Genomic DNA, 26,519 nt, shown 5'->3' with positions numbered 1-26,519 from the left:
GCGGCGAAGCTAAAAGACAAATAAAGTGAGGAGTTAGACGAGGGATCTCGCTGTGTCTCTACGTTGCTTTAATTGACACATCTGCATCCCTGATGAAATGTTTACCGCCTCTGACGATGGTGCGGCGACGCGTGGCGATCAGCGCTGTGATGCCGATGGTGATGTCGACATGTGATTGGGTTATTGATGTTATTAGTGTTGGCTTGCTCCTGATAACGATTTATCCAGCTTTTTTTTTAGATCATTTAGTGTTTTACAATGCGATTGTCCAAGATCTTTTATTTTTATTTTTTTTTTATTTTCATCTTTAATTTATGTTGTTGCTTCACAGGGCATGGATCTCTACCAATGACATCTGGGTTACATCGTGTGCACTTTAAATTTCTATGCCACATTCTTGTATCAAAAATAATTGAAATACATTTGGAGATTTGTCTTTCGGCCTATAATGCAATTTGGTTCAAATGCTGACATTATTATTCTCAAAAGAATGGCACTTACAATATCTACCCATGTAAAAAATGACTTGGTGGTGTGATTTTGTGCTCAGCTGTCAGCGAGTATTGTGGATGATGAAAGTGAAGATATGAGGTGTGTATGATTAGCCATGCAGTTAGGACAGAGGAGAGATGCCTATTTATACCCAAACATCCTGCGTCATTGATTGATGCAAAAGTGTATAGAATGGGATTCATGTGTATGTGTGTGCTGATTCTCGTCTGCATCAAAGGAGCGTGTGTGTATGCATACATGAGAGATCTAATACACTGAGCGCGTGTGCTGCATGTCTGTGTAGTCACTGTGTTTTTGTGTGTGTGTGTGTGTGTGTGCACCATGTCTGTTGGGATGTGGCGGACCTCTCAGCCATGTCAGGGACAGCTTCGTCGAGGGTGGCAGCCGGGGAAAATGATGATGATGAAATTAAAATTCTGCGCTCGGCAGAAGGGGCTGCCGCGATTTCACTGGCGGCTGTGCGCATCGATCTGTTCCAGCATTTGACTTTCAACCATGACAAAACTGTGGGCAAATTAATTGTTCTCCAGGATATTAGGCATCAGAGTCCATTAATCCTCTCTGGAGCGCCACGCCGCATGAATACTAATCGTCTTTTCAGGCAGCCGTCTCATCCTTTGCTCCCTTCTCTCCTTCTCTTCTCTTTTTTCTCCCTTATCCCTCTTCTTTTCTGACTCTTCTTCTGCTCTTTTAAAAATATTCTCTGCTTGGTTATTTCTTTACTCTCCTCTCTCTTATTGATTGTTTCTGTCCACATTTTTTTCTTAGTCTCTGTAGGTTTTATTATCCAGCTTCTCCCCCCAAAAAACAACAACAACAAAGCTGGTGTTGTTTTATCTCCGAGCCTTTCCACAACCAAGTAAAATAAGATCTTCAAAAACAAGTATCTGCAGAAGGAACATTACCTTCATATTATTGATTACATTTTAGGCTTCACAATTGGAAAGGAAGCAGGACCTGAAAAAGGTGATGATTAAGAAACATGCAGAAAATAGTCTGTCACGCCACTGGAATGGGTTTTTGAGTTATACAGTACTTTTCTATATATTTCATCTATATTACTCTGCCCAGATAAGATTGTGCTAATGGTGTAATATTAGTCTCTATAAGGATCAGCCTGGCATTTGAGAGGGAGAGAAAAAAATAGCCCCGAACACCAATTATGTAAGATATTAACACATTAGTCGGCGGGCAATCTAATTGGATAGCAGCCCCGTGCACCATGACAACAATCACCTAGACCCTGTTTATCTCGTAATTGATAGTCTGGAGCTTAAGCAGCAGAGGCATCACAAATGCACACAGCACAGTGAGGACTGGCCCTTCCTTTCAGACCACACATTGATTGGTTTTTATTTTCCTCCCTCTAACCAGGGTAATTTTTTGAGTTTTGGGACGAGCCTCGGGTATTGACGTTTTGCTGTGTTTTGATAGATGGCCGCTGGGCTGTGGCAGTAATAGTGTAAGTTATCTGACATTCAAGCAGGCGGGGTCATGGGTCCAGACACAATATATTCACAGCCCTTGCTTATTGACAATCCATCGCAAGGTATTGGCTACATCCCATAATAAATATGTATGCTGGAGATTGGTATTTTCTTTTTAGGCACAAATAATCGGTTTCCAGTGTATTGTTGAGCTAACAGCCCAAGGGAAAGGTCTGGCATCATCATAAACTAATCTGAAAAGCATTATAATAACAAATCTATTGCCTGGTTTGATGAAAACTACATTAACTAGACATGAATGACTATGAGGGAACCATTAATTGTGATCCACAACTACATTGCACTTGCATGGAAGCAGCCGGTTTCGATATGATTGGAGGGTTCGAGCTCCATTTACACTATTTAAAGATGAACATTAAAACATACTCTTGGCATTACTAATCCAATGTTCCCAGTGTACATTTCTCCTTAAAACTGCTAAAATGAATATTTCTACAACATTTCAGAATCAATTGACTGGCTGTAATGTGAAACATATCACTTGTAGAGACAAACCTGTGAAGATCTATAACCCAAATAGGCAATTCCCCCATCTCTACTGGCCTTTATTTCACTTTCTTGTTCTTTCTTTTTGGCAACTTTACTGTTTTGTTTTACTCTCATGGGGTCATTTATTTTTAGATTACATTATTTAGTGTTGTCAGACCCCAATGTATGCAACCTTGTGATACCCATCACTTCCCAACAGGAACGTGTAATTCCTGTGAAGCGCACATTCAACATCTTTCATCTTGTGCCAAATGCAGATTTCGTATAAAAGCTTTCTTAAAGTTTAACAGTACTAAAAGCTTTGCAGTTTTCGCTCTACACATTAAAGATATAAGAAGAGAAGAAATATGGCAATGGCTGTAGAAAGACAACATTTTCACCTGAAGTATTAATGTAATAAAAACCAATAGGCTAATTTATTGAATATGATTTTTTTATCCACTTCAAATTGCATGAAATATTACATTAATATCGACCATGAATGCCCTGGACTGCCCTGGCCTTATTAAAGTACATTTATATTTTGTGTTAACAAAATATTTTATGTCTAGAACTTTTGGGCGAAGCATAAAAATGTATTTAACGATAACATATTGCACTATAACATCCACTTTATTGTAGCCCTTCTGAACAAGAGTATTGCAAATTTAGCACATAGGCTTTTTGGACTTTTATTGTACACACAAGACTTCAACTATTTTTTAAAACTATTAAAATCAGCGAGGTGTTGTAGTGCTTTGGCTCAAGTCTTGAAGGGGTGCTATACATTTTTCAAGCCATCCGATGTCACTGTGCTTGCTGAGGTTGAAGCCCTTAAGCGTCACATTTATTTTCTGGCACAAAGCCTCATTTAACAAACAGACACAATTTACGACTAGCTTTGTGAAGATAGTGAAGCATTTTGCAACGGTGAATTATTTGACAAATGCAACAAATGCTCGGGTTTCTTCGTTTCTGCTGGTGTGTCAATAAGCCACTCTTTGCACATTTGCCATATAAAATGTATAGCCAAAAAAGAATCCTTTAATGCAGGGTTAAGTGGTGTCATTGAGATGAAACGCCATTAACACATATATTCTGTATCTTTTGTGCCAGCACTTCACTAAAGCATGACCCATATGCCTATAGTATGTAAATCCAACATTCATCCTAGAAGCCATTTTTATGGCAGCATGACATCAGATGGAAATGTTCTAGATGTCTTTTGCATCTTTTTATACTCACTGCTATAGCATTAAACCATCTGATTTCTTTAGGAACCTATAGATCTTGACAAAAGCTTATACCAAAAGTGTTTGAACAATGTGTGCGTAACATGTGTTTGCAATGACCATTCCATTGAGGGGTTTTAAAGGAAGACTCCTTTGCTGTAGAGCCAACGCTTTCATATTTCGAGGCTGCATTATTTTGCTCAGAATTACCTAATGAGACCATTTTATACTGAATTTTTAATGGCTGCAAATTGGACCAAGTGTTATGAAAAGCAGACTATTATTCTCGTGTTTTGGACCTCTAAAAGAATGTTAATGACAGAGGGAGAGCATAAGGTGAACTTAGAGTCAGAGGAGCTCAGTGTGAGAATAATAGAATGAGCAGGACAAGGAGGGAAATAGAGCATGGAATAGAGTAAGGGTGAGGAGGCAGGAGCAGGAGAGCGAGTCCCTGGTGGGCACTTCCTGGCTAAATCTCTCCTCTGCTCGCTGGCTGCCTCTCCTCTCTTCTACTGCTAATTAATTGGGCTGGGGAATCAACGCTCTCATCTTAAATCTGCTCCCTAATTGAGCAGTCCTTTCTGCCAGCGTCAGACTGCTCAGCATGCGTCTTCCGCATGATTTGGAGCTAAACGCACTGTCACTTTATTACCCACCACATAACCCGTAAAGCACTATTACACCAATCAGATAGTTACTACAATTAGCGTGTTGCTATTTCCAGGGCTCTTCATTACAGAGCTACACCATCTGACCCACAGAAGGTGAGAATAAAACCATGTTCAGCGTACAGCGTTGGCTCTGTTTGGATTATGTCTTGAGTTATAAAATACATTAATTCACACAAAGACACAAAGACTAAACAGAATATTTGAATGGATCGCTGGTTACGTTTTTTTTTTTTTAAAGGTCCCATGTCATGGCCATTTCTACTGATAATAATTCCATTGTTGAGGTATACTAAAATAGATTTATACTGTGCAATTTTCCAAACTCACATTGGTTTCTCATACAGCATCTCTGTAAATGTGTATTCACTCTCTGTCCTAAACGGCTTGTTGGAGCTCCTGCCCCCCCCCCCCCCCCCCCCCCTGTGAGCCCAGTGTGCTTTGAATGGTCGCGACGTGAGAGGCTCATTGCTGCTCGCAGCTGCTGCGAGGAGCAAACAGGCTTCCGTGTCGGCGATACAGCGAGAACAAGCTAAACTCATCCTGAGCACACACAAACACTCACAGCCGAAGTGAAAACAATAAGTGTGGCTTGATATTGAGTAAGAAAAAGGTTTATAACGCTGTGAGCATGGGTCTGCGGAGAGCATAGGTCGCAGAGGGTGTGGCCTCTGGGTATTCACACGTCAGAGTGCCCAGGAAGTAAACAATGGAAAATGAGAAATCTCCAACGAGGCGTTTTGGGGAGGTCTTTTCTGTGTTAGAGTTTTACCAGTGGCGAACCGTGTCTATCACAAGTTGGACCTTCTGTAGACACACACACACCCCCCACCGCCGCTGAATTGTCGTCTTGAAAAGGGTACTCACAACAATTCCTCAACTACTTCATCTTCACCTGTTGCACTTGTCATTTCAACGTTAAAAACAATAAAACGGCATGAATTGCTTCGTCACATTCATCTACCGTACTTTTCGGACTATAAGCCGCGACTTTTCCCCCCATTTTTTTTGTACAGCTAACGGCCACTAGGAAACCTCCTAAATCTATGGATTTTACAGGTAAAATTAACCACCTTTAACACTATGGGCTCTATGACCGGTCCGCGCCCGCCACCTTTAAGCGGCGGGCTCCAGCAGGAAAAGCTGGAGGCCGGAAAAGAGTGAGACAGGTAGCGCGCCAAAGTAAAAGTGGAACCGAGAGACAGAACGAGAGCAAGACAGACGGACAATTTAGCTGCTGCGGCTTATATGCAGCTTTATGCTCAATCACATCCGAGTCAGTCTCAGTCCCCAGCGAGAGGGTTTTCTCGACGGCAGGTGACATAGTTACCGCCAACAGATCTGCCCTCACTACTGACAACGTAGACAAACTCATCTTTTTGAAGAAAAACTTGTAAATTGAGTAAAGCTTGAGTACCTTTATTTAGGCATAATGGCCTCACACACAAGTTAAATACACATGTTAGACATTGCTCCTAAAGGTACAGATTTTATTTTGTTTTTATATTTATCATTGTATTTATTTTATATTTTGACATCAGGAGATGTTATACAGTTCTGTATTGCCTTTTATTGATTGTGATTGAAACACTTTCTTATTATTTATTTTAATATTTTCAAGACATTCACAGCTTATTGTTTGACATCAGCCATTATAAATAATATGGCCATGTGTGTGTGTGTGTGTGTGTGTGTGTGTGTGTGTGTGTGTGTGTGTGTGTGTGTGTGTGTGTGTGTGTGTGTGTGTGTGTGTGTGTGTGTGTGTGTGTGTGTGTGTGTGTGTGTGTGTGTGTGTGTGTGTGTGTGTGTGTGTGTGTGTGTGTGTGTGTGTGTGTGTGTGTGTGTGTGTGTGTGTGTGTGTTACTGTTTGTGGTTTGTTTTTAACTGTAATACAGTTAATGATTCCAAATGTGAGACTTTCTTATTTTCATACCAAAACTTGCACTACTGTTACAAATAAATAACAGCAAAAAAAATTATGCATTTGGGACTTTTTTTGCTTTTCCTTGTTGTACCGAACCCGTACCGAACCGTGACCCCCAGACCGAGGTATGAACCGAACCGTGACTTCTGTGAACCGTTACACCCCTAGTGTACATGTTTCCAGTCTCTGTGCAGAGCTAGTCGGCTGCAGGCTGAAGCTTCATCTCTACAGAACTGTACATGTTAGTGGTATCTTTACAATTATCTGTTGGCTGACAAACTAACTATTGATTTATTGAAAGGTAAAAAAAATGAAATGAAACTGAATACAAGTAAATGTCATATGATGACAGGTGATTTAAAAAGTTGAACAGTTATAATATTAACATTTGGCAATAACACAAATATTTGTATATTCAATCAATCAATCAATCAATGTTTATTTATATAGCCCAATATCACAAATGTTACATTTGTCTCAGTGGACGTTTGCAGGGATATTCACATGAGCTACAGTGTAGTTCTGGCCTCAAGTCCCAGGCTCCTCCTACAGTGCAACACAACATATACTTCGTACATACAAATCAATTGTATTAGTGCAAGAAGAGATAGAAATACATTTTCTGTATTTTTAAGCTACAGAATCTTTGCGCACAGTTTTTAGTTTTAGTTTTTGTAGAGCCACACCCCTCATCCTGTGCACCTTGACCCCTTTCTATATAAAGATGTGCTCACTCTCTTTTTATGCAAAGTCTCTTGTCCTGTGGTCATGTGTGATGGAAACAGACAGGATGTATCATCTTATTTGAGTCTCAGTCAGAAAAGTAACCACCGACATAGGAAATGTAAAACAGATTTAAATACTTCCCTTGCGGGGGAATTTAGTACATTTGTTGATATTTTAAACACACGGTAGCCCATACAATAATGCTTAACGTTAATAGGTATCATCTTAAGTAATTTGTCCCAAAACCCATGTTATGCAGCAATTAGTTTGTAATGGCTTAATTATATCGTTTTGTGGTAATGTTGTTTCTATCATTAACTATGTAATCCATCAAGCACTTTGGGTTCTATATAAATACATTGCCTTGGCTATATCCTTTATGTCGATTCGTAATACTCATTCACGTCACATTTGCATTGATGCCTTATACTGTATATATATATATATATACTTCTTTTTGCATATCATATTTATTGAGGAAAACTGCCATTGGCCTACATCATAAGTTATCAATAGTGCTGAACTGCTGTGTTGCAGGGACAACTGCAGAAACCTACATACAACACACATGTCATCTGTAAAATAGCAGGCGCACAGTTGTATAGTCGCGCACAGACATATGATGAATTACTTCTTTGGTGTCTGGTGGTCTGTGGTGTTGAGATATTGAAGTCTTCTCACTTTTTTGCTATCATAAATCATAACTTACTGTATGGCTGTTTTTATAGGATTAACCGTGGAAACATAGGTAAGGGGAAAAAGTTATAAGGTGTTTGAAGCGATAGGTCACGGTCATGTCAGTTCATATGTCTACCTTTCACTGAGAAATGTTTTTTCACAGGAGTAGCTTTCAGGAGGAGATCAAGCTTAGAAGAAATGGTGGGCAAAATATGCCTGAAAATCAAATCTGGTTCTACTTATGAGAAACTCCCACCCACTTCTTCTCTTGTTTCCATGGTGGTGAACGGCCACATGCACACATTAGAAATGGGGTCTAATAGTTTGGTGTGAGCATCTGTGTGTGAGCGTGTGTGTGTGTGTGTGTGTGTGTGTGTGTGTGTGTGTGTGTGTGTGTGTGTGTGTGTGTGTGTGTGTGTGTGTGTGTGTGTGTGTGTGTGTGTGTGTGTGTGTGTGTGTGTGTGTGTGTGTGTGTGTGTGTGTGTGTGTGTGTGTGTGTGTGTGTGTGTGTGTGTGTGTGTGTGTGTGTGTGTGTGTGTGTGTGTGTGTGAGCAGAGTGATGGTCTAGCACCGCAGTTCTTTGATTCTCTCTCTTGGAATGAGGGAGTGATGTCATTGTTCCTCTGGGGTTTCAGAGTTACTGGGATGAGGTCGCGAGGGGTCAAGACAACCTTGGATTCATCGCTCTTCCCCTCCTCCCTCCTCTCCAGCACCATCACTTAAACACTACCTTGCTTCTCCTCCATACGTTTCTCATACAGAAGTCACCCCTCACCCATCTCCCTCTCACCTGGATTGGATTCAAAACTTGTACTGTTTAAACCTTGACCCTTCAATGTTTGATACTGAGAGGTAAAGGGAGGGCTGCCTTAAGGAGGACTCCAGATTTGTTGACATTAAGAATGCGATCATATGCTCAAGCTATCAAATTCCCACAATTTCCATAAAAACCAAACGAGAGGTTACAATTGAGCTTTGCTGGGACTTTCTCACTTTAAGCTCCACGCTTTTTAGTGCTGATCATGACAGGTGTATGTACGGCTACCTCCTGTGTTGAACTGTTGACCAGGGAGGAACGCCAGAGTAAAGACAGATTATGTTTCACTCTGATGGTTTCCCAATACGCAGAAAAGCTGTGAAGGAGTCTAAACTCTCCACAAATGGCATTAATACAAACATCTGGTATATTTATGAATGTATGCATAAAAAGTGCAGCTCATCTGGTATGTGCATTTAGTCTAGATATGCTGCAGACTTTGTCTATGACTATATCCTGTAATCGAGAAATCCACTCTTATCTCTGCATATACAAACAGCTTATCAAACAAAGACACTACCCCGCAACAGACACATAAGCACAGATTTGATTCATGGCTTTTATTGTCATGTGTGCATAGCTACAGTGTAGATATGTCAATGAACGTCTTAGGTCACAGGCTCCTCCAACAGTGCAACACAATTAAACAGATAAAATAATGCAAGTAAATACAAAAGAAATAGAATAGATATGCGTGTCTTGTTGGTGTTTTGTTTTCGAGCACATGTGGCTATTTTGTCCTTATAATCGAAACGGGGGCAGAGTAAACATGGCTTTTGGGACAAGGGGAACAGCGGGCGAGTAAAAGTGAGCTCATAGTGGTCATTATCCTTTGCTCTATCCTTGGACCTCCTACATTCCCAGAAAGCACCTGGTCCCCCCTTCTCCCCCCTTTCTTGCTCTCCCCCATTGCCCCAGCGCAGGTCCTTGCATTAGGGCAGGGTGGCCTCAGGGTTCGAGGGTCCCAGCTGTGTAAATGTTTTCAGTTGCTGTGTGACTGGAACAGGGTCCTTCTTTTTGATCAGACGCCAAGACAAGCCCGGCCTCGGTTGTTCTTGGCAGCTGCTGGGGACGAAAGAATGTCAGCATGACTTTAAAAATATGACGGTTTGTAATTTGGACCACAGAGTGAAAACTGAGCCACTGGTACAGTTTGTGATCATCTAATTATGCCACCCACTCCCTCCCCCTTCCCTGAATCCCCCCCCACAAAATCCTAACCCCCTCCTTTTATTCTTATCCAGGAATGAAGCCGTAAAGCTGCTTTGTCCCCCGTGAATTATTTTCGGGGTAGGCGTAATGGCTTTGTGCCCTGCTGCATTACTTCTCCCATGTTTCCCTCATTCTTCCTTCATGGTTGCACAGTTTTGTGTATAGTTTGATGCTAACCTGCGACGTAGTAAACTGATTTGTTTTAAATATTCAAATGGCTCAAGTATGATTGCACCATTTAGAAACAACTCTGAAGGAATTAGCAGGTTTTAATTCTCTATCTGTAGAGGTACTTTAGGTCAACACCTGTTGGACGAACACTTTAAGCAACATGGCATGGGTAGTTTGCATCTTTAGCAACCAGACAGTGATACATTAATATATTTTGATAAATAAAGACATTTAAATTGTGCTCAAGATAATCTTTTGTAGTTAACCAATAAGCCCGCATAAACACATTGGTGGTATAAACAAAGAATTGCCTACATGGAGGCAGCTCAAAGCACATTACACTGGAATCTGTGCTCATGTGCACATGCACGCAGTTGTCTGGCCCTCTGTAAATGTGCCAGGTTGTCTGTGACAGTATCAGAGGGGGGCATTTCTCCCACGTAGATATAAAGTACTCTGCAAATCCCTAAGCGCAAAGCTCAAGCATAGATGTGTCAAATATTTAACAAATGAATGAGTTTTTAATCTGGAGCTCAGGGGAATGGAGCGTCATGATAAGGTTCTTTTTTGTTTTCCCTTCATTAGCATAATTTCTCTGGAGTACATGTGCAGATTCCGTCAGCTTTGTTTGGGATCCCCACTGAGATCTGAAATGGAGGCACAGAATCACAAGGAAAACCTCTGAGATGTTACAGAAGCCTATAAGTACACCAGTAAAGGCGAGCGTTGCCAGCAACACAGCTCCTATTGTGTCTCTGGCTGTTCATCCATTTGCCCATAATTGGGTTAATTGAAAACTTAAATGCAAGGTTTGTTTTTTTTCTCTCCTATTGCCTAATTAAACTGTTGTTTTTCCCCTTATCCAATAACAGTGTGCACAGTGCCAATCAGCCAGAAACCGCAACTTAAAGCCATTAAGGGCTGGATGGAGGATTACAAATGTTGGACCACCTCTAATCACAGGGCTATTCAAAATCCACCTAAGCGTGGATGAAGTGATACATTAGGCTTAAACACACTTACAGACCTACTGCAGACGTTTGAAGTTATGTTGCTTAATATATACAAAGAACTGAGCTAAATAACTGATTGTCTGGAATATTATACATATAGATCTCCTCTCTTAAAAAGTGCTAAATACTCAAATGTTGCCTTTTAATGTGAGGATTAATGCTTACTTTTTAGTTCTTAAAAAAACTAAATCATTACTGCTTCTGACCAGGACTGGGTGATATTCCCTTCAAAGTGATATATTGATATTTTTATATATACACCAATATATCATTAACCAGTATGATGATTTTAAATGAAGACATTTAGGGCTGTTCATGATGCCCAGGCCTAACCCAACACTCCTCTGTAGAGAATGATATAGTTACATTCAACTAAAATGTATTTACATCTTACAATACCAAGATTCTATATACATTTCATTTTCACACTCCAAGTCTTTCCATTACTTTCTTAAGGTGGCATTTTTGCTAAAAGTTTAAACGTATTTCTGTAAAGATTTGTCGCTTTGGATAAAAGTGTCAGCTAAATGTAATGTATGATACGATATGAAACCCGGCAAAGTGTACCTTCCGGTAGACAGTGGATGTGTGCGTGACCAACAAGTCCTCCAACTCATACGACCAAATGGGTCGATTGTTTAAGCCCTTATTACGACCAAATATGTCGTTTGTTCAAGCGCTTAATACGACCTATAATTACGTTTTAAAATTGTCGGCCTCTAGTGCTCCCGTTCAATGCAAACGTTACAGAGGGTTGTTTATTCACAAATAACCCTCTCTGTAAAATCCTAAATTGTAGGATAGTTTGGCCATTAAAACGCTTTATGATTAGATTTCTAGCGAGAAGTATATATTGTACTTTTAGAATCCACGTCCAGTCGATATGTAGGATCTATAGTTTGATAGATATTACGAAGATGATTTGAGGTTTCGTCAGGACAACGTGTATATGCGGCAAGCTTCCATGTAAAGTTACGAGTTGAAAACAGTATTTCCGGTCTCGCCGTTTTCATAATAAAACCAATGATCAAATGATTTAACAGTGATATCTGCACTACTCATCCACTAAAAAACATCAGTTTATCCTAGTTAATTATACGACATTAATTGGTTTAAATTCTGTACAATGGTTTTGTGTTTTTCCCATAGGTTTTTCTCTTTCGATTCTGAGACACACATTTCTGTTTTCAGAGGTTTTGATAGGCTAAAATCGCGCCGCAATGCACGTCGGGATATGGTGTTTATGTGATATGAAATCGGAAAACATTAAAAAAATAATAATAATACTTTATTCCGAGTGTTCTTGCTTTTCTCTTTGAAAGTCATCACATAACGGCATTGTAATACACGGTTCAGCTGCATTAAATATTACATATCTGCCCTAGATATGTATTTATAGAGCCCTGATCAGAAGACCTTTTGACAAACTGGAAGAGATGCCGCCAAAACTGAATACGTGACGTGAACCATACATATATCAACAATTAAAACACATCTTCCATTTCTTTTCACACAATACATCTCCTTGCAGTATCAACACTAATTCGGCTGACTTTTATATTTGATCCAATTAGTAGATAGTCTGTATTTACACCATAACGGTGCACAGCTGAGAGAAAGGGACTTTTTTGTAGTTTTTAAAGATATTACTGATTTTCTGAACTACCTTTCCAACTCCTCATGCAGTTGACTGTTACAGGTCTATACAAGTTCATGGTACAATGCATAAGCTTCACATCGAGAGACTGAAACTGTATTTTCCTTTACCGTTCTGTTTTAAACTCACAATAAAGTGAATAGTCATATTATGTACGATATTATTATGTTTTATTAACTAGACCACTGGTCTAAACCGCACCTCCTAGTGGTTAAAGCACGTTATTGAATTTAGTTGTAGAATAAGTTATATTTGATGAAAACATTTAAATATTAAGAGTAGCCTACATACAAAATAGGGGTCAATGATAGAAATATAGAATGGAAAATATCTAGAAGATACTGTAGTGATCTCTACAATAAAACAGTTTAGTGCAGGACGTCCAAAGATATTAACAGGAGGATGTGCAAAACAGACAAACTGATAAGGCTGAATTTTACTCAGGTGTAACTAAAGTCTGATTTAAGGGTTGTTTATATTTCACATCATTAATCAGAATCTGCAAAGTAACAAAAATAAATGTAGTAGAGTAAAAATACCAGATTAACCTCTGAATTGTAGTGGAGTAGAACAAAGTAGTACATGCTGCTGTAACAAAAACATTTCCCAACTTGGGATCAATAAAGTATCTTAATTTAAGATGATCGATGGCTACTGCCATATTTGCTAAATGTGCATCTGAACCTTGACAAGTGCATGTTTCAGGCTTATCAATTAACAACAGGAGGGGTCACAGACATAAGACCAGCTGTTAAATAAAGCTCTTCTGACCTTAGCTTAGCTGTGGTATTAATGCTGCCCATTATGGACACAAGCAATTTTCACCCATGTATTAATTATATGTTTTAAATTTGATAACACCAATGTGTTTCGTATCCCCTAAACCTCCAGGGATGTATACAGTTTAATACTGGCAACTTCTAATTGTGGGAAATACGAAAACGTCTTTTAAAACTACATTTCCCAGTAGAGACGTGCCATAGAACATGTTGCGAAACACACAATAGCCAGCAAGTGTAATTCTGGGGGGGAGGGCCGGGCTGGACCCGTCCAAGTCCAGTTTTGGATAGTCTGGCGTGGTTCCATTCCATTTCAAAGAGCTTTGACGCTCAGCGTAACCTTGTCGCACTGCCACTCCAATATCCAATCACAGAGATTGAGGGCTAATCACGGGGTTTGTAAAGCAAGGCGGATGTTGTAGTCCCAAACGATAGCTGGGGATTCTGGGTAGTGTAGTGTCTTCGGAAACTCTGTAGTGTCTAAACTCCGAAAAAACAATTTGTTTCTCCGAATCGAAGGTTAAAAACACAAAAGCATTGTACACAATTTAAACCAATCAATATTGTGTAATTAACAAGGATAAACTGATGTTTTTTAGTGGATGAGTAATGGAGATATCACTGTGTAATCATTTGACAGTGTGGGGAATACTTCCGGTTTTATTATGAAAACTTCGAGACCGGAAATACTGTTTTCACCCACGCTAACTTTACATGGAAGTTGCCCCATATACAGTACACGTTCTCCTGGCGAGACCTCAAATCATCTTCGTATATCTATCAAACTGTAGATCCTACACATCCACTGGACGTAGATTATAAAAGTACAATATACACTTCTCGCTAGAAATCTAATAAAAAAGCATTTTAATGGCCAAACTATTCCACAATTTAGGATTTTCCAGAGAGGGTTATTTGTGAATAAACGACCCTCCGGAGCGTTTGCAATCGACAGGAGCATGTTGTTTCTTACACGACCACTAGAGGTGCTACACTTTAAAACGTGACTGGGTCGTATTTAGCTGCTGAACAATCGACCTATATGGTCGTTTTTTGTAGGAGGACAGGCTGGCGTGACCTATACTGTTCATGAGCTTTTTTTTCATTTGTTTCTGTGAAAAATGGGAGACATGGGAGAAAGTGATTGGAGCACAACACTAAAGCACGTCTCTTTACGGTCGCTAAAAAAAATATGAAAACAATTTATACTAGATGCGTGCGTTATAGTCATTTAATAAATCATAGTACATGTCGCGAGTATATTCGATATATCGCCCAGCACTACTTCTGACAGATAGAAAGTGAAGAAACTACATCTGGATAACCAACCCATTTTGACCTGCAAGATGACTTCTTGTAGATACTGTCTGTACTTTGAACTTTTCCCCTGTTTTATCACAAAGCTACAACAACCAGGACAACTTGCGTTCATAATACAGACACTGTGCTCACAACAATTCTATTTAAAACTCATGTCAAATGCCTCTAATGGCTCTGAGGTTAAAAGAAGGAGAAAGCGAGTGGGAGGGACAGCTGAGAGGGTGGCAGAGCGAGTGCCCACAGATACAGTAAACAAATTAAGTCAGACTTTATTTTGAGGGGCCGGCTGCACTGAGCATGAGCTGGCGTCTAGTCTCAGTGTCAGCCAGAGGACCTTTATGCGAGTACACAGTCCATCTCACGCCTTAATGAGGCAATGGAAAAGCATACAGGCCTGCACATCAACAGAAAAACAGCACCCAGAAAATACCAACTTAATAAGGCAATACAAGCAAATGAATGATTTTTAGAATCATGTTTTAAACAAGTAGTCCTCCCTGAGCACACAGAGATGGAAGGGGTGAGAGGAAATCTGCATAAGGGTGTGTGTGTGTGTGTGTGTGTGTGTGTGTGTGTGTGTGTGTGTGTGTGTGTGTGTGTGTGTGTGTGTGTGTGTGTGTGTGTGTGTGTGTGTGTGTGTGTGTGTGTGTGTGTGTGTGTGTGTGTGTGTGTGTGTGTGTGTGTGTGTGTGTGTGTGTGTGTGTGTGTGTGTGTGTGTGTGTGAGTGTGTGTGTGCATAAACAAATTCTTCTATAAACCTGGCAGAGCGGAGGCTGCCACAGACATCAGCTCTGCATTTGCATATTCATGGCTCAATTTGCACTTGGCTATGCAAATGTATGCAAACATCGTTTCAGAACATTTCAAAAATAGAAACCAGCATTCCAAACGACGTTGTGCCTCTTAATATGCAGCCACACAAGGAAAAAAAATTAGTGGGGGAAATCGAACAGGGCAAGTAACGGCTGAATATCTGATTTAAAACTGAGAGCCGCGGTGCAATCTCCTGCAAACAAGTGAAAGCAGGATAAACCCTTGGCTAGTGTTGCTGTAGTGTAATGTAGATATAAAGCGATTGAATGTTATTTTTTGGATGCCCTTCCCAAACCATCGCTGTGTGTGTTGTGTTTTAAAGACCCACAATATGTTGAGATGTTCTTTTTGCATGTCTCCCTTTGGCTCATTCTGTGCGGTAATTAGGCTTGGATTGGTTTTTATAAGATGATGGTAATATTATTGTTTCCAGACTCAACCACTAAGACTAAAAACATAAAAAATAGCATTATTTGATTTCCGTTGCTCTATGCTTGAAGAATGCTTCATTATGAATTAGTTTTATATGGATCTCCTGATCTTGGCAGCCAGTTGAACTCTTCCTAACCCAAAGCAACTGGCCGTGTCTTCCTCTCTGTCCCGGCTCATCTACAACACGGCATTGTCTACACTGTGGCTCCGCTGCAGAATGGGGAAAGTTTTTCTAGACACAAGATGAATTGAAGGGTAAGAGTTCAGCAAAATCTACTTTTGCTTAAATCCTATTCATCTGCTGGGCACCAGGCAGGGTAAGCTGTTCCCCTGGCACAGGGTCTGTCTGAGGGGCCGTGTGGGGCCTCCGGAGCTTTATCTCTCCTCCCTGTGCTCCTCAGGATAAACGGCTCCACATGGAGCCCTAATCCCCCTCTTCACCCAGTCCATTTTCCTTTCTTTTCCTTACATCCCTGCATTCTCTCCCTTTTTTCTCTCTCCTCCCCTCTCTCTTTCCCCCTGCCTCACAAATGGCAATTTCTGGCCTGTGGGGACTATGCTCTTTCGTAGACGCGAGACAAACAGTTCACCCACGAGAGGCTTGTTAAACCCTCGCCACAGTTTGAGCCTGGTTCTGCTGTTGTGCAAAATGTGTTAATTTTATGACACTAAAGCCAGCAGTAAAAGCAAAGCCCCGGCTAATTAGCCAGTGGTGTGAGGTGAGTGGCAAAGAGTGGGCATGCCACTGCTCGAGGTGCCTTAATCATTGTTTACGAGAGAGCTCAGCAGGGTTTTGGCTCTTGCTCTCTTTTTTTCCACCTTCTGCAATAGTGCCCATTTAGCCTCCTCCCGCAATTCTATCGTTACTCACTAAGCGGTGTGCTATTCTTCACAGCAAATAACAACATACACTAGTTAGACACTGCACCGCAGGCAGTGATGTACTCCTTTAAGGAATGATTTGTGCCAAAGAAAATTAGACTTGTTCTTTTTGTATATATTTCATTACATGGGAGTAAATGCAGCAGAAAATACCCTTTACCTAACGGATACATAATCACAAAGCATTGTAATTCTTCTTCCTCATGAGGTTTATTTAAAGAGTGTCCCTTAATGGTGCTGCTTCTCATAAGTGGCTACAAGCCTCATTTGGCTTTGTTGGGCTCGTACAATGAGTGAGAGGGGGTGTGGGGGCTACCATTGAGAGGTAAGTGCATTACCATTCATGGAGAGAGAGAAAAGGAGGTTGTGGAGCAGAAAGTGGCTGCTGCCTCTTTAAGATGGGTTTAAGTGATCAACATTTCATGCAAGGCTGCAATTGGTGGTATAATGTTGCTCTTTAAGAGAGTTGCCTAATGATTTCCATGTGTGGACAGTGGGTTTTGGAAAGAGATTTTGTGGAGGCAGGGGCTGGGGGCCTGAGACTAGGCCAGACTGTGAAGTAGACTGGTGAGGTCTGGGGAGCTTGGAAAGCCGAGTGGAGAGGAGAGAGAAGTCTCACGGAGGGGCTCAGAAAAGGCCAGCCATATGAGATTACAACATACCTTAGAAATGTGCTCGTCGGGAAAGTTTGTGTATTTTGGGAAGTGCTCCAAATTTTCCACAGACAGCTTTTTATTTTGTGGGTTATCTCACTCTCCCCCGCCTCTCCCTCTCTTCGTAGTTTGGACTAATTGTGTGGCGTAGCGCCCGCTGAGTCAATATGAGAAACTCTGCTCCCTTTCCTTCTTTTTTTTTTCTTCCCTCACCTCTCTGTCCAAACATTCACTGATAGTATGTGTATTTTTGAATGCAAAGGATAACATGTCTGTATATTTTCCGAGCGCACGGGTTCAGGGTGCTTTTGTAGGTTTTATTTAAAAAGGATGACATTGTGTAGCGGAGAGAACCAATGTTTCCAGTTTGTGGCTGACAGAAAAGCAGAGCGGTAGCGGGATAGGCTCTTAGGGGAAACGTTCCACTGGTGTCCCGGGAAAATAAACACAAGAAATTAAGATGTTTGATTAAACTTGAGGAAAGGTTTCATCTGATATTATTAAAGTAATTGTAGTATTTATTATTTGTACTACCCTGATGCACATATGCACCTCAATCAGTTAAAACGCTACTTCCTAAATGCCGCTCATTGTTATTGTGCAAATAATTTTCAGTTGATTAAAACAACTGCAATTCAATTCAGTTTTACTCGATACAATCATTTTAAAAACACCTGACCTGACGCATATGACTTGTTCAGCTTGGACAGCAGCAGCACAGCTACAGTAGCAGTGAGTACAGGCCATGCCTCCACCTGCTGTTCAGCTCTCGCTCAGTTTAGTCACACATCAGCAGCCGCTGTGGTTGTAGTGTTGAGCTCCAAAGTCCTGCTAACCCTGACCCGCTTCCACAGACGTGGTCAGAGGGCTCGCTGCGGCCACTTGAACCCAGCGCTAACTGCCTAGCTCAACAGAATCTCAACGTATTATTTTACATTCATGTAGCCAAAGTTGTGTTGTCATGGTCTATACTGAGAGTATGTGCCACTGTGTGAAACAACTCTTACAGTCAGTTTCAGGGAACAGTGTTGACTGATCGTTTTGCTATTTCACTGCAATCCTGAAGCTACAGTACCAAGTTGCTTATCTGGTCATTCAATTGTTCTTTTCTGTTAAGACAGTTATACAGAGCTGAAGTGTAAACGTAGAATGCTTCAATCATATATTTAAAGCTAAATTCTGCTAGTTTCCGTTTTTTGAGTGGGGCTATGTTTTGAATCCTGCGAGTTATTGAATTTTTAGAGTTAGCATCTAAAGTGATGAATCAAACTAAAGTATTTTAAAACAAAATACGTTGAACCTTACGGTTTCGAGATGTTTCTTGTTTAACAAAATTAATTTGCATGATATATTTCCATTATCTCATGACAAATTATTTCAATTTTACAGGTAACTTTTTCTTTTACAACAAATGATCTCTTATTGTTGTCATATCACAAAACTATACTGAAACAAGGCAAATATCCATAATTCCCAGAAGAGACATTGCACCCTAGAGACATTGTATAACATGATTGAGGAACACCTGATATAACAATACAATTGTTGTAGTTATAACAATACAATATTTCTTAATAACTTGTCAGAATGTCAAAAGGATTTTACGATAAACCACAAACACCTTTTTGTCATGGTGGCATCAATATGCTACCGTATGGCTGCTGAATATCATATTAACAGGATTTACATTTGACTGTGTGCAATACTGGTTGACAGCAGAATAAGCATTATTGTTATAGCTTAGCAACAGGACTGTGATTTGCAGTTTTAATTTGTAGATTTAGTGTTTACTGAACATGTCTGAGTATTTAGATAAAAATACATCTACTATAATGTAATGTACTGGTTGATGGGAATACATGGATAACAGGTGATATCGACACACTGAGCATGTCGCAGGAAAAGGTATTTATCTGAGTCTGGCTCTGTTGCCGGCTGCCCTGCTCTCTGTTCCCTCCCTCACAGAGATACTTATCAGCTTTTAAAGGCGGCGATTCACCCCTATCACCCATCAACAGCACCTTGCACCTTGCGCTGCCTCACCACTACAAATCCCATTACTTTTATCCATAGCTAATACTGGGGTGCTGTTGCCTCCTGTCAGGGCCCATGGCACAAACAATTTGCTTTCTTCCTCCTTCCATTTCACAGAACTGCTCACGGTCAGAGCGAGGGGGTGAGGCTGGTTAGGGTGAGCTGCAGGCCCTGCAAGAATTGTCACACAAACTTTGAAATGGTTGCCAGAGTTAAAGTAGCTCGAGGGCCGAAGAGTTTGATTCAAAAGTATGTGCCAATGTTATATGACCATCCTGGAGAGTCATACCTAAACAAACTTATACACTGATCATTTAAAAAGTGCGTTTGTTCCACACTCAGCCATATAATATGTGTAGGAAGCCTTTATCTGCTCTGCAGTTTTATCTTGCGTACAACAGTACTCTCTCTCTCTCACACACACACACACACACACACACACACACACACACACACACACACACACACACACACACACACACACACACACACACACACACACACACACACACACACACACACACACACACACACCGGCCCGTCATCCCTGATGCGCCGGGGCTTGTTGTGTTCACTCTCGGCCCGACTCCGCCTGCCTGATCCTGCTGACCCAAGTGCATTCCTTTCTGAGGTGATTGGCAGCCCATGCAAATACTACACAACCATGACTGGCGGTGAGAGCCACTCTGTGCCCTTCCCACAATGCCTCTGGCCCCTCCCCGTCAATAGACGCTGAGCTGGCGTCATTGTCCAGATACAGTGACCTTTTACCTCTCCAAAGTTCGCGCTTCCTGGGAACAAGCCCAGAACTTTTCTCCGATCCGTATTGGAACGTGTGACATGGAGGCATGATCTCTCTGTTTACCTTCCCTCTCCCCTGCTATCTCTGCAGGTTTTTTCTTCTTCACTATCTCTGTCTGTGCCGCTCTCCCTCTGGCAGTCCCAGCTGCGAACACAACATAGCAGGGGAATGTTTTTTTACAGCCCACTAAACAATATTCTATTAGCATAAATTTGGTTCTGCCTTTCTGCAATGTCACAGTCAGATCTCTTTGCTTTAACGATTGAAAAGCAAACAGCTTCAGGTGATGTTTGTGGGTTGGCTTTCCTTCTTGGCATGACAAGGCCTTAGGGCACTAAATGCATTACAGCTCTAACTGTGTCGAATCTCAGAGGGCTGGGAGGACCCCAGCCAACCTGTGTTCTCTAATGTCACACACCAGCGGTAAGCCAAGTCAATAAAATGAACACCCGGTGATCAAAGAGGTGACAAGGATGCTCATGACAGTGGGATGAAATTCCAAGATACTCTACGAACAAACACAATGCGGTGATGCAAACCCTTTGCATACACATCTTCCCCTGCAGCACACAACGTGAGTGGTAGATGAAGTGCTTGGAGGTATTTGGATCATTAATAGATCCCACCACTGTGCTGTTATGCAGTACTGTACACTGCCTGGGAATATTCCCTAATGATTTCCACAGACCTCAAGCCTGCTCCTTCCCCCCTCCCAGCTTAATCTGTTATTCCTTTTGTTCATATCCCTTTTGTTCTTTCTCTTTATACTTTTTGCTTCTATTCTTTAATTACTGTTCCCACCCAGCGAGGGCCCTGTCTCTGTGGCCCCCCCAGGTCCCAAGAGAAGCAGGGAGACGCGACCATGTGGCTTTGCTGACAATGACATGAATGGCCACGGTGGCAGGGCCACCTCTCTGAGGACTAGGACATGGGGGGAAAGAGGGGGCAGGGGAGGTGGAGAAGGAGAAGAGAAAAGATGGAGAGAATGGAAAAGGGGTGGGAAAGATGAGTGCAGGGAGCCCCGGTTCAACCCTTATTTCTCTTTCTCTATTCTCTGCCGTTGGGAAGGAATTCTCAGTTCCCTGGGTGGTTTCAGAGAGAAAGGTGGAATGAGGGGAGGGGAGGTGGTTTAAATCACAGAGGACAACAGGCAAACAAGAGGCAAAACTTCAACAAATCCTGAGTTTCTATCAGCGCTTCAGCCTTGGTGATGTAACAGCTATGCCCAGGAGGCCAATAAAAGTTAATGACAGGATTATTTTGCCACCAGTCAAGCACCACAGAGGACTTTAAATCGGTACTTATGGTGGTCAAGAATGTATTCACAGCATGCTCTCCTGATCCATAAAAAGCAGTATGGCACCCACTGTATAGTGTTGCTGTGAGTTCTCCAGAGAAGAGTAGTAAAGACGGCAATGACGATGATAGCGTTGATCATACAGGTTTTTTTTGGTGATGTTAATAACGTGTAGTTAAACTATTCCAACCTTTGCTGTAACATAATGCAGAATGTCATAGAAATGTACATCCTGCTGTGAGCAATGGCAGACCCTGTATAAGTGTATAACAGTATACACACATATCCATGCATAAGTCCATATTCCCTCCAAGCTGACAACTTAATGCTGTCTCAGCCACGGCAACAAGATGAAATCAGATTGGCAGGATATCATGAAAATCCAGACGGAATGTGAGTTCATGAAAAGCTGTAGAAAAAGAATAATTTCTAAGCTTGAGAAGGAAAGCGGAGTCGTTACCCCCCTCCGCCCCCCGCACACACACCATCATCATCCCACCCTTACCCTCCAACCTATGCACGCTAGTCGCTGCCAACTAGCCCATGTTCATTCCACACACATCTCCTCCAGATAATTTTTGTTTTAATAGAAACGCTTAAAACAATTAATTACTGTCGCCTTTTCTCCCCCTATACACCTCTCCTTTCGCACCCCCCCTCGCTCAATCCCTCTCTCACTCATTCCCCTGCGTCGTAGGAGATACAGGCGGTAATAAAAAGGCGTTTATTGGACGATTTTCTGGAGGCCCGTTGGTTATTAACATGTAAATTAAATCATCACAGCTGTTCCATTTTCAATCAGATGGAGTTTGAGGAAGGCGGGGCGCAGACGAGGACCCCAGTGCACTGATTTTATTACGCACACCTTCATTAGAAGCCCTGCAGCCACGATCACCACCACCACAATCAACCTCCTGACACACACACACACACACACACACACACACACACACACACACACACACACACACACACACACACACACACACACACACACACACACACACACACACACACACACACACACACACACACACACACACATAAGCTGACAAACAGGCACACACACACACACGAGCTGTTAATGCAAGATTTTCTAGCATATAGGCTACTCCCATACAAGCTCTGATTCTTAAAATGAATGCGTTCGTTAAAAAAGTTTTTTTATTTACTGCACTTCGGAAATATTAGTTTGGAAATTATTATTATTTTGGGATCTTTCAGCCACACCTTCCAGTAGTAATGTCTATGCATTGCTGGCAGTCAAATGCTCAGTGTTGAACATGTGTTTCACCGAGTGCCTATCTTGTCCCGTGAGCTCCCGTGAGCTCCTGACCCAAACATGAAAAGTGACATGCTCTTAAAGACAATGACGCCTCATTGATGGCTGTTGGAAAAAGCCCAGTGTCTTAGAGCAGAAAGAAAGCACCCAGATTCATCTCAGCCCCCTGGAGACGAGCAGGCAGAAGGCAGGTGAATGGCCGTAACTCATAGCCATTGTCAGAAAACGCAGCAGATGATGGACTTTACCAATGATCATTTTTCGAATGCATATATATGTTTTAAAGGCCTCGGAGACGGCCAATCTCATAAACGAGCAGTGTTTAAAAGCGTGGGGCAGCGAGACTGAGTCTGTGATGAGATATTGGTAAGCCAATGTAGAAAGGTTAATGTTACCCACGAAACGTGCTAATGGTCTCAGTTTGACAATGGCCTGTGGGGAGTGTGGTGGAAACCTCATAGAAGCTAACTCATTGACACATAAATTGTACATTTTCTACAATTTCATTATGATCTACACCGTCTTACTGTGACATATATCAATAGGGATGAAGTAGATGGTCTTATTTTTCTTGCCTTTCCCCTTAACTCACAGGCCTGAGAGGATATTGATCTTTCATCTCTTCAGAGGAAAAATCACATTATTGCCGATGGAGAATAAAGTGCCACACTCATATGGAAATTAAAGCACAGGGTGCGGCAGCACGCAGCAGTAAAGTAATGAATGTCGAAACATAGCATTTATCTTCCTAATAAGTATAAATAGATGGAGCTGATTTGCAACATATACTACATAAATAATGTGCATTGTAGTTATCGGCTTAATGAACATACAAGAAGTGGTTACTTCAGATCTAGAGTGAATGTTACGCATGACAAGTATCTAATGATCTTATTTTGACTTGGATAATGCACAATATATTAAAGATGCTACAAACGAAAGTGCTAAAAAACGTCTATGTGGATAACCCCTTTTAATATTTAGATTTTTTCCTACTTTTATGGAGATGTTTGACTTTGAAGGAAAGATGCGGAGATGCTTAATGTGGAGATTGGATAGCAGAGAGAGGGTGCTGAGGTTTGTCTCTGTTTGGCACTGAAGAACAGACAGCAGCTTGTATGGGTAGTGGTGAGATAATGGATTGACCTCTAGACTGCCCGCGCAGAGTGGCTGCATTATAGCAAAGCCAGTGTGAATAAAAGAAAAAGATGGTTATTTTTAGCGCCCGATTGAAATGCTGAAGGAATCTGTCAGCGGGCTCAGAGTGTAGAGTTGTGAGGGAGATAAAATCATATAGTGAAAGACAGAAAAGGAAGAGGAAAGGAAACATTTGAAAAGCTGCTGAAGGAAAAATAAGTAAAGAAACTGGTGGATATAAACATTTGCCATTTAGAGGCAGACAGTGATACTGCCGCCTACATTTACTTAAAAAAAACAATAGGCACAATCCTAATAGGAGATGCACAATTTACATAAATTATATATTAATCCAGATTAATTAGCATATATATTTGAATTAGGATTTAAAAGCTTTAAGGCCTATTTTGATTATTCCACTATGACTCCAGACTCTGATCATTCTGAAAAGGGATGTCAATTTGTATATTCAACATTATACACTATGCTAATAGTGGCTAATACCGATATGCAGATTTACTTAATTACTAAATGGATTTGACTCTACTTTGCCATGCTTTGCCAAAGTCAGTCAAGTATGTTTGTTTTAGTTTATGTTCAAAGAGGCTTACAGGAACTCACATCCTCCAATTAATGCAAGAGGAATTAACTTGATTTTGTCTGGTTTCCCATTTTTTTTAAAACAATAAAAGCCCATCCTACAGTTCCTCCTCATTTTACGATTATTGCCGTCCTGAGAATCATCGACATCATCGCTCTAATTTGCCTCATTAGTTGCAGTAGTTAGGGTAACGATGATCCTCCTATAATATGTCACCAACCTTTATGTGTAATCCAGAAGAACTAAACACGCCTGTGTCGAGCCCTATTAGAAACAGAGAAATAATACCTTTCTCTATTGAATATATCAAGCTAGTAAACAGTGCAGTTTATTGGCACAAGCTGCTGTTTTATGACTTAATCTCCTGTCCTGTGGTAACGCAACTCGGCTACAGGTCATATTGCTTTATTGTTGTGACGCTAAATAATCAATAACATGGTTGTTCGAATGCTATTGCCAAGCCAGTTCCGGATTGATCTACAGAAGATGTTTAAGATGTTGCCGCCTTTGAAATGACAGGTAGAATATCACACAGAAAGCCATCACAAGGTGCCATCTCATGATCAAGGATCCTACCGACAATCTGCAGTCAGTTTTAAGTGTTAGAAGATGCTGCAGCCAAGTTGAAAAACAATATTTACGGATACAGTCTTTTATAATATACCACTGCATGCTTTGCTACTTTTCTCCCTTTTTCTTTAGCATCTTCTAAGGTAGTTAGCCTACAGCATTTGTGGGCATGTTAATGAGATAATGTTAAATTGCTATTTACGATGTGAGGTACAGTGTTAAACAACTGAACTGCTGAAACAATTTCATAACATTCATCTGCTACTTAGTTATTATGTATCTATTTTCTATATCATTCCAATAACTTGTATATAGACTCGTATTGCACTATTCTCACTTTTTTAAAAACAATTGTTCTTTTTGTATTACTTTTAATATAGTATATTTTAATATATTTTTTTAATATTGTCTGCTTATCTGTATTATTGTGTTGCATTGTTGGAGAAGCCTGTGACCTAATATTTTCAACGACATAAGTACCCTGTAGCTATGTTAGTTTGACAATAAAGAACCTTGAACCGCCAGTGAGGGTTTTGAGTGAATCTTAGTAGGAGACTCAGGAAACAAAGGTGTGTCTCCCAAGCTAACAACCCCTACCACCCTTAACCAAAACCCCCCCCGCAGGCCCCCAATCTCTGTGTCACATGCAACATTGATTGTCTGTTATATTACATTGATCAGGGGTGATAACTTGTAATAATTGGATGTTAAATTAAAGAGCTCTCTCATAGTTCTTGCCATCTCAATTGTAATTGTCATTGGGTGGCAGTTATAATGATGAATGAGGGATTGTGTTTTGCGCAGTGGAGCATGACCCTGATGAGTAATGCTCCATGTTGGCTGCTTGGCATCTCTCCATATCTCTGCCTTCACTTTAATATGTGCCCATGGATTTAGGGGTGGCAAAGAAGAGAGGAGAGAAGAGGGCGGGTAAGCAAGGTCTTGAGGCAGAGGATTAGGGGGAAAACAACTTGTGAAATGTGTGTTTTGCTCTTCCTGTCAGTGTGTATGTTTGTGTACAGCACGGTATAGTATCCGTCTTAACGCCCTTGTGAGTCTGGGCCCGCCCCCATATAGCTGTTTAGATTCCCTGCTGTCGACTCGCCCCGTGCCGAGGCTGCCGTGCTGTCACCTGACCTAGGAGTGTCAAAGCAGAGTCCTTACCCCTTATTATGAGAACATGAGGTCAAAGGCACAGCCGGAAATGACAGACACCTCCTCACTTCTCGACCCCTGTCACATCTCATCCATATGAACCACCACCATAGGCTCCATGTTGCAGACAAGGACACTATACAGTACTACTCAAGTTTATCATCCGCAGAATGCA

This window comes from Pseudochaenichthys georgianus, chromosome 9 (assembly GCF_902827115.2).
Source record: "Pseudochaenichthys georgianus chromosome 9, fPseGeo1.2, whole genome shotgun sequence".
In the NCBI taxonomy this organism is placed as follows: domain Eukaryota; kingdom Metazoa; phylum Chordata; class Actinopteri; order Perciformes; family Channichthyidae; genus Pseudochaenichthys; species Pseudochaenichthys georgianus.
The sequence above is the reverse complement of the archived record's forward strand: the minus strand, read 5'-3'. Positions refer to the sequence as shown.